This window comes from Herpailurus yagouaroundi, unplaced genomic scaffold, assembly GCF_014898765.1.
Source record: "Herpailurus yagouaroundi ecotype Mexico unplaced genomic scaffold, PumYag 182, whole genome shotgun sequence".
Lineage (NCBI taxonomy): Eukaryota > Metazoa > Chordata > Mammalia > Carnivora > Felidae > Herpailurus > Herpailurus yagouaroundi.
Window position 1 is genome coordinate 50,046,170 of NW_024412413.1, and position 8,778 is coordinate 50,054,947.

General features: G+C 43.1%; 1 long non-coding RNA gene across 3 annotated transcripts in view; it reads left to right on the forward strand.

The window, feature by feature from the left end:
* Positions 1-8,778, forward strand: part of LOC121040791 (uncharacterized) — a 141,570-nt gene that overhangs the window by 55,070 nt on the left and 77,722 nt on the right. For 2 of the 3 annotated variants that reach the window (XR_005795444.1, XR_005795445.1), the window contains exon 5: positions 192-962. The exons of the other annotated variant lie outside the window; for it this stretch is intronic. This is a non-coding gene — a long non-coding RNA (uncharacterized LOC121040791). The remainder of the gene's footprint in view (positions 1-191; positions 963-8,778) is intronic. 3 annotated transcript variants of the gene reach the window in all.

Below are 8,778 nucleotides of genomic sequence, written 5' to 3' on the forward strand. Positions count from 1 at the left end.
CCCCCGCAGCTCTGGGCCCCACACCCACACTGGGGCAGCCGCAGGGTTTCCCCTATAGGTGCTGCCTTCAATTGCAAAAGCCCTGGCTTTCAATTGTAAAAGCCGGGACTTTGAGAAAGAATGGCTTCTTGGTTTTGTTTTTTGGATTCAGCTGATTTTCTGTCTTTTGTTTCTAACTTCTAAAACACTAGGCCTTAAGTATCATACACTCAAGGACCGAGGACACAGACTTTACACAATAACCCCTACAGTGCAATGACAAGAGTTGCTACCGTACTCCTGAAATAAATAAAACAAGAGTTTGACTAGAGAGCGGAAAAGGGAGAATCAGAAGGGCTGTGACAGCATAAAGAAGCCGGAGGGTCCCGCAGAAACGCCCAGCGCTTCAGGCCGTAGACCGAACCCTGGGAGCAAGGAGACGGCAGGACTACAGAAACTACAACAGAAATCCCAGGAAAATGTGAGGGGATCCCAGAGCAGAAGCTTCCCAGAGGGTACAAGTCTTAGGAAGAAGGCCACATTTAATCTGGTGGCAAAGGACAGAGAAGCTAAGTAGGCTGTTGGGTGTGGGGGAGGTCCCAGCAAGTCCCACCCTCCTCACTCCCAAGCTTCCAGAGAAGTGTACGAAGTGGCTGAGAACTGGCCCGCAGCTCCCAAGAGCTGCCTGGGGAAGCAGCGTGAAGGCGGCGGTGGTGACAACCAGGGGATCACAGTCCCCTCAAGGGAAGTAATGGCCGTGAGGCCTGAAGCCTGAGAACCAGGCGGAGACCCACATCTCCACGGAGACTGGACTGACACCCAATGCCAGGATGAGGCCTATCATAATCCGTTCGGGCTGCTAGAACAAAATACCACACACTAGCTGGCTTATCAACAACAGAAGTTTCTCACAGTTCTGGAGGCTGGGATGTCCAAGAACAAGACACCTACAGATTCCGTGTCTGGTGACAACACTCTTCCTGGTATGTGGCTGTCTTCTCACTGGGTCCTCACGTGGCAGAAGGGGTGAGAAAACTCTCTTGGGCCTCTTGTATAAGATCACTAATTCTGCTTCTGAGGTCTCCACCCTCATGACCTAATCACCTCCCAAAGGCCCACCTCCTAATACCATCATTTTGGGGGTGATTAGGTTTTAACAGAAGAGTTTTGTGGAAGTCAGTGGATAGCAGGCCCTGAGGAAGTTAGGCCACCTGAACCTCTTCTGAGGAAAAGGGTAGAGAATTCTGAAAGAGGCGGAGCCTTAAACCAGAACAGACTACGAAAGACTGAGTTTTCCATTACCCAGTAAAAATGGAGGCTTATGACTTACGCCAATTTTAATTTTAATAAAATAAATTTAAGCTTTTTCAAATATATTTTTAAAACAAGATTATAAGTCTGTGTATACTTTTTTGAAGTCCTTGCTCTGTAAAAATGACAACGTAATACATTGACATCATTCATTCATTCATTCAACCAAGAATCGAATATTCCAAGCACTATAATGTAAGCTAGAGATATAAGGTAAACAAGATGTCTTTAAGAAATTTATGTTTTAGTGCAGCAGACCCTACAGTTACATGTGATAAGTACTATTGTAAAGGCATATGTATTTGTTTTCTGAGGCTGCTGTAACAAATTACCATAAACTTGGTGACTTGAAACAACAGACAGTCATTTTCTCACACTTCTGGAGGCCAGAGTCCAAAACCAAAATTGTGGTAAAATCAATATTTGCTAAATTAAGAAATCCAGGAAGCACTAATATGCAATTCACAAATCATACATAAATCTGTCCAATGATTATGGAAGAATCTGCCAATTAAAATAGAGTGATTTTTACATATTCTCTATCACTATACATAGTTAAAATAACTAAACTACAAAACTGAGGTGAGGAAGCTGATGTTGCAAAACAGTAACTTAGCATGTTTTCTCTGCTGCCTTTTATCAGTTTGATTTTTGAAGTGCTTGATTCTTTAAACAAATTACCTTTTAAATCGACATAAGCAGCCTACAACGGTATGAGGCATTTTTGTAAGCAAATTCTCTACATTTTGGTTGCATTTTATTTGAAAGTATGGGATCTTTATTAATCAAGGCATTCAACAAATGGAGGACCAAAAAAACTTCAGCTTGCTAAATGTTTTAGGAAATTAAGGCTATTGAAAACAGACATTACAAACAGACAAGCAGGGAATGTAGTCCCCATGAAAGCAAGGAACTGAACGACTGTGACAATAAACGATTAAAATGGTTACAGTGTTTAATTTTGAAATTTCATAATTGCGCTTTAAAATGTCTTGACTTGGGGAAAATCTTTTGAGATGGAGCACCTATTTTTAATTAGAGAAATTGCATTCAGTTCCAGAATAGAACGGAATACGGTTGAGAAGCTTATACTTTTACAACATTTGCATTTGGTGAACCATTTCAAATAATCATAAAGACAACCTCTTTGATGAATTTTGTCTTATAAAAATACATGTCAAAGAAAAGTATTCTGGATTGAAACAAAAATATCTGGGCTAAAATTTTTACTCGCTTTAATATTTAAAAAAAAGAACTGAGAATATCTTCAACTGAGCAGAATTTGCTCTGAGCTTACTAAGTACCCCAGCGCCCACAGAGAGAATATATTCTCATTAAAAATAGGATCTTCAGAGAAAAGTCAATTAAGAGTGTCAAAAACTTCCAAGTTATATACCATAAATCCAATTTTGAATATTATAGGGAATTTTATGACAATGTTAGAACTATAGTGACAAAATGAAAGAAAAAGGAGAAATACAGTATCATAGATCCAGCTAAGAAACAAAATAAAATACAGTAATGTTTCTAGAATAATTGTTATACTTATGTTATTTTTAAACATTTAGATAATCAGTATGTCTGCTTTAATGCTGTTATAAAACCTCATTTTTTGGAATTGTTTTATATATCCACCAATAAGATAAAGCCAATTGGTTGATCAAAAAGTAAACGTTTCCAAAGTCAGATGATTTTAATTATTTTTAAAATAATTACTTAACCTCAAAAACAGTTTGGTTCGTAAATTATATTCTTATCGAAGCTCAGCCCAAGTGCAGACTGGGGGGCAACACCCGAGGGTGGAAACAAGGCCTTTGAGGCCGTGCTGAGGGGCTCTGATTGGATCCTGACAGTTCAGAGGACCAGACCGGATGCAAGAGGAGAGAGGAGGTGAAGCCAGGCAGACAGGTCCCCCCACACCCACTCCTCCGCCTGGAGCAGCTCAGCCTATGCCCAATACCTACTGGACTTCCACGAACACTCTGATTTGAAGAAATGGTCCTCTGGCTAAAAATAGGCCTGAAAACACCACTGTGGAGCAATGGAGTGAGTGTCAAGGATAAATTTTAAGCAAGGGAGTAACATGATCAGGTTTGCCTTTTTAAAAGTCACTCTGGCAACAAGAGGGAGGATGAACAACTTACGAGAAGTAAACGGCGGGATATGTGGGTTCAGCACCTGCAGGGAGGACCGCACTGAGGTTTAATGGCTTTTACCAAAACAAAAGAAAACAAAAACAAAAAAAACAATTCTGTTTCTAGAGCCCCTAATGTGAGGATCTACGCATTAAATTATGATTAGAAGTCCATGAAAAGTTCTGTTTCTTTAGACCACCTACTTTGATTTCAATTACGCATCACCAAGAACTATCTTACATAATGTGTTTCCTTGTTTTGATCTAGCTGCCTGGGTGCTCAGAACTAAATTAAATGTTTGAGTGTAGCAACTAATTTATTCTAGCTACTTGAGTGCAATTTTTTCCTCTACTCTGTTTCTTTGTTTTGTTTTGTTTTGCTTTTTTTCCCCCCTGAATTGACATTTTCAGTATCATTTGGGAATACAGAATCTAAGTGACAAGTAATAACTGTAATGATTGCTAACATTTTATAGGACTGACATATGTCAGACAATGTTCTAGACTCTTTATGTACATTAACTCATTTATTCTCACCAAAAATATGGAACTCTCTCTGGCTTTGTGATTAGTAAACTTATTTAGAAAACACTGGTGATATCGAATGGCATCTGTTTCTCTTCATCACCAGTCTAGGCTTAACTAGTCATGTCTGTGTTTAAAACCTATCAAAGGATTGGGGTGCCTGGGTGGTTTAGTCAGTTAAGCGTCTGACTGTCGATCTCAGCTTAGGTCTTGATCTCAGGGCTGTGAGTTCAAGCTCCGTGCTGGGGTCCATGCTGGGCGTGGCGTCTACTTAAAGAAAAAGAAAAAAATCAAAGCATTGAAATAGCCAATTTCAAGAAAATAACTTTTATGAAATAAAACGAGAATCACTAGAAGCCCCCTCTCTGATCCTTAACTCCCTGTTACTTAAATTAAGTATTAAAATGATACACAACAACGGCATAGGGAGTTCCGACGAGAAAATTAGTGCAAAGTCATGTTGAACATTTTACTGGGGTAAACAAATGTCAGTTATTGTTTTTCTGAGAAAGCTACAACGAGGATGTCTCTGTTACAGTCTTACGCCTCTCATGGGCTCCATGGGCAACTCATTCTTCACAATGATTCCGGAATTTGATCACTTCTCAACACCTCTGCCCTGGTCCAGGACACCAGCATCTCTTACCAGCACCACGGCCACAGCCTGCTAATGGGTCTCCTGCTACACAGTCTTTCCCCCTTGCACATGACAGGCAGGGTGATGGCTTTCAAAATACCATGCAGAGGGGCCCCCCGGGTGTCTCAGTCGGCTCAATGTTGGTTTCAGCTCAGGTCATAATCTCGCTGTTCGTGAATTCGAACCCCACATCAGGCTCTGTGTTGATAGTGCAGAGCCTGCTTGGGATTCTCCCTCTCTCTGTCTGCCCCTCCCCGGTATGTGCTCTCTCTCTCTCTCTCTCTCAAAATAAATAGATAAACTTTAAAATAAGGGAAGCAGATATTGCCCCCTCAGAAATGTCTGAGTCCTAATCCCCGGCATCTGTGGATATGTTCCCTTTCGTGGCAAAAGGATCTTTGCAGATGTGGTGACGTTAAGGATCTTGAGGTGGGGGTAGATTATTCTTGATTTTCCAGATGTAATCACAAGTGTCCTTATAAAGAGGGAGGCAAGAGTGTCAGAGTCAGAAAAGGAGATGTGACCACAGAAGGAGAGGTTGGAACTGTGTCGTTGCTGGAGGAGGGCAATGAGCCGAGGAATGTGGGCAACCTCTAGAAGATAGAAAAGTCAGAAAACGGGTTCTCCCGTGAAGTTCCCAGAGGGACAGCAGCCCTGCCATCACTTTGACTTTAGCCCCAGGTTATAGACTGAAGTGGGCCTCCCCCCCAGAAATATGTAGGAGTCCTAACTCCTAGTACCTCAGAATGTGACCTTCTTTGAAGATAGAGCCTTTACAGAGGTAATCAAGTTAGAACGAGCTCGTCAGGGTGGGTTCTATTCCAATATGACTGTTGTGTTTATAAAGAGAAAATTTGGAGACAGACATGCTCGGGGTGATGCTTCTAGAAGCCCAAAGAATGCCAAAGACTGCTAGCAAAATGCCAGAAATTAGTGGAGAGGCATGACCTCCTTTTGCACTTCCCCTCACTCCCTTTGACCCAGACCCACTGGCCTCCTTACTGTTCTTTGAACATCCTCGCTCACTCACCCCAGGGCCTTTGTATTTGCTGCCTCCTCTGACCAAAGGTTCTTCCTCCTCTTATGCTGCCTCACTTCCATCAAGTCCCTGGTCATACGTCACCTTATCAGAGAGGCCTTCCTTCAACCTTCTATACTCTCCGTCTCCTTCCTCTGCTTTAATTTTTCTTAGCATGTATCACCATTTGACATGCTCTGCACTTGTTAATTTGTGATCATCATCTCCTTTCTTCCCCATGAGAACATGAGCACCTGGAAAGCAGGGGGTTGTCGGGCTCACTCCTGTGTCCCCGCTGCCTATCACGGTGCCAACCGCAGAGGAAACACTCAGTACATCTTTCTGGTTTGAGTGAAGTCAAACCACTGCTATCTTCTGCCTCTAGACTTCTTTTCCACTTCAGCTATTCTCGGTATCTTTGTCTTTGCGCACGTAAACAACGAAACCACAGGTTCTGGGGTCAGAAATCCAATATTCGCACTCCACGTGACCTTCATCAAAACAAATTGGAAGATGAGCTCATAAGGGAGGCAGCGACGCAGCTTTTCCAACAAAACTTCAAAACCTTTCAAACCAGATAGTCAAGCGCACAACGAGGCAGGCCGCTCCTGACCAGAGAAACCAGTCAGTTGTAATGACAGCTCTGGACTTATAATTAATCCCAAAAGGCTGGCTGGGCAATTAAGCCTGGGTTTGGAACTAGATGTTAAAATATTAACACACTAAAACATTTTTAATGCAGTAATAAAAGGGGGTAGCTGTGGATTGTTTATAAGGAATTCAAAATTAATTATAGCTTTCAAAAGCGCTCCCATTTCCAACTTTAAATTTTATCTCCTAGGGTGTGCCTGTGGTGACAACATAGGCAGGCTCGCGATGAAAGTTATAATGCGGGTAGATAGGCTGGGGAGTGCAGCTCGGAAGGAATCTGCGGCTCAATCCCACGCTCTTGCGATGTTTTTCCCCTTAAACTTAGAATTCAGATCAAGCTCAACATGTGAGTATAGGGGAAGATATAAGCGCTTTTGTTTTAACCATAAGATAAAAATAGCATGCGGTCGATTCATCTCACATCTTGGGAGATCCTTCTAGACTCCTGTAATCGCCGTCATAGGAAGAGGCATGCTTCTGCCCTCCCTAGACAGTCTCCACAGAAGGAGCCAATCTGATTGGTCAGAATAGGACATGTTGATTAATATGTTTCTGGTAGCTGTTTCCCTTGGGTGAATCTCTGCTTCCTGTTCATTCCGTAGGGCAGGAATAGTCCCTGGGTCAGGGCTGCCTCTGGGGCCCAGCAGTCTTGCTCTGTCCCGTCACATGCCCACACATGTTGGTCACTGATGAGAAGGCTCCTCTACTGGGAGGCCAAGCAGAGGTGGTAAGACTCCCAACTTTGGTTGTAGGCTCGAGAGGAACTCAGAAGTCCCATTGAGGCCTCAAACGTAAGCCAAAATTTCCCTTCATGTATACCATTGAGAGACCATATTGGCCTAGTCTCCCCTCCCCCGCAACAGTGAAGTGACCCCTTTCCTTTGTTTCCCATGTGCTACTGGTCCTTATATCCATCTCCCCCTTGCTCAATACTATTAGAACTCTGCCTTTTATTCCACTCTACATATAATTTCCCCCTACAGTGTACAGAGAAACGTATCCACTCTGGCATGATCCCTTGGGTTTCTTAATGAGCATGAGAGCACAACGGCCATTGGCTTGAAAACCACCCCGGCGATTGGTGGGGCTCCCTCACCAGTTAATCTGCTCTCCCTAATTTAGATGATGTGAAATTACATTACAGCGAAACCACATGAATCTGCAGGGCTGCTTGTGAGCAGTCAAATCTGTCAGCGTGAACTGCAAGATTGCTGTGTCCACTGTTTTATTGTCAGCAATGTCGACATTCTGTAGATTCCTGCAGGCAGCCTTACGTAGGTGTTAAATGCACGGGCTGAGGAGTTAGGCAGCCCGAGACGGAATTCTCAGCCTGTCATCACAAAGTATGTGACCTTGAGCATATTCCTCGGGACTTTGTGTCCTCAACTCTCCAGAGGGAATAATACTTACTTGATGGGGTTTGGGGAGGATTACACAAAAAGCATTTTTCACGATGTTTGCCACCTGGCGAACACTCAATAAATGTCAGGAGAGATTGCTATTGTTACTCCTATTGTTACTTGATTACCAAACGAGTTAGTCTCCATAAATACAGAAATGATGAAGACTCACTCAATTAATGTTCTTTTTGGAAAGGCATCTAAAAGTAAAGCCATCCTACAGTTTTACATGGGGAAATAGCATACATAACTAAATAGAACAATCAACCAGTCATCACAGTGTGCCCCCATAATAACCCCAATGTCCTGTTCTAAAGCCTCAGAGAGAAAAAAAAAAATTGACCTCCATGGAAAAAGAATACAAAGTATGGCAAACTGGGGTTTTCCACTGCTATCTAATAAATTACCACAATTTAGTGGCTTGAAACAATACAAACTATTGCATCACATGGATTAGGTGTCCAGGTACATGTTAGCTGGGTACTCTCCTCGGGGGTCTTATGAGGCTAAAATGTCAATCATGGCCTCAATCTCATCCAAGACCTGGGTCCTCTTCCAAGTTTGCTGGTTGTTGGTAGAATCAGTTCCGTGTGATTATAGGACTGTGTCCTCATCTTTTTTTTTTTTTTTAATTTGTTTTCAACGTTTATTTATTTTTTTGGGACAGAGAGAGACAGAGCATGAACAGGGGAGGGGCAGAGAGAGAGGGAGACACAGAATCGGAAACAGGCTCCAGGCTCTGAGCCATCAGCCCAGAGCCTGACGCGGGGCTCGAACTCCCGGACCGCGAGATCGTGACATGGCTGAAGTCGGACGCTTAACCGACTGCGCCACCCAGGCGCCCCTGTGTCCTCATCTTTCTAGTTGACTGTTGCCTGGGAATTACTCTGTTACTACATGCCATCTTAGGTCCCTGACACATGGCGCCCACCAGGAGCATTTCACATGATTGTTTGCTTCTTCAAAGCCAGCAGGAGAACATCTCTGCTGCTTGGAATTTCCCTGACCTATAGATTTCACCACCCACCCCCACCCCCCACCTGATTAGGTCCAGCCCACCCAGGACAAATTCCCTTTCAATTAATTCAGTCAAACGACTGGGTCAATTAATTCAGTCAAACGA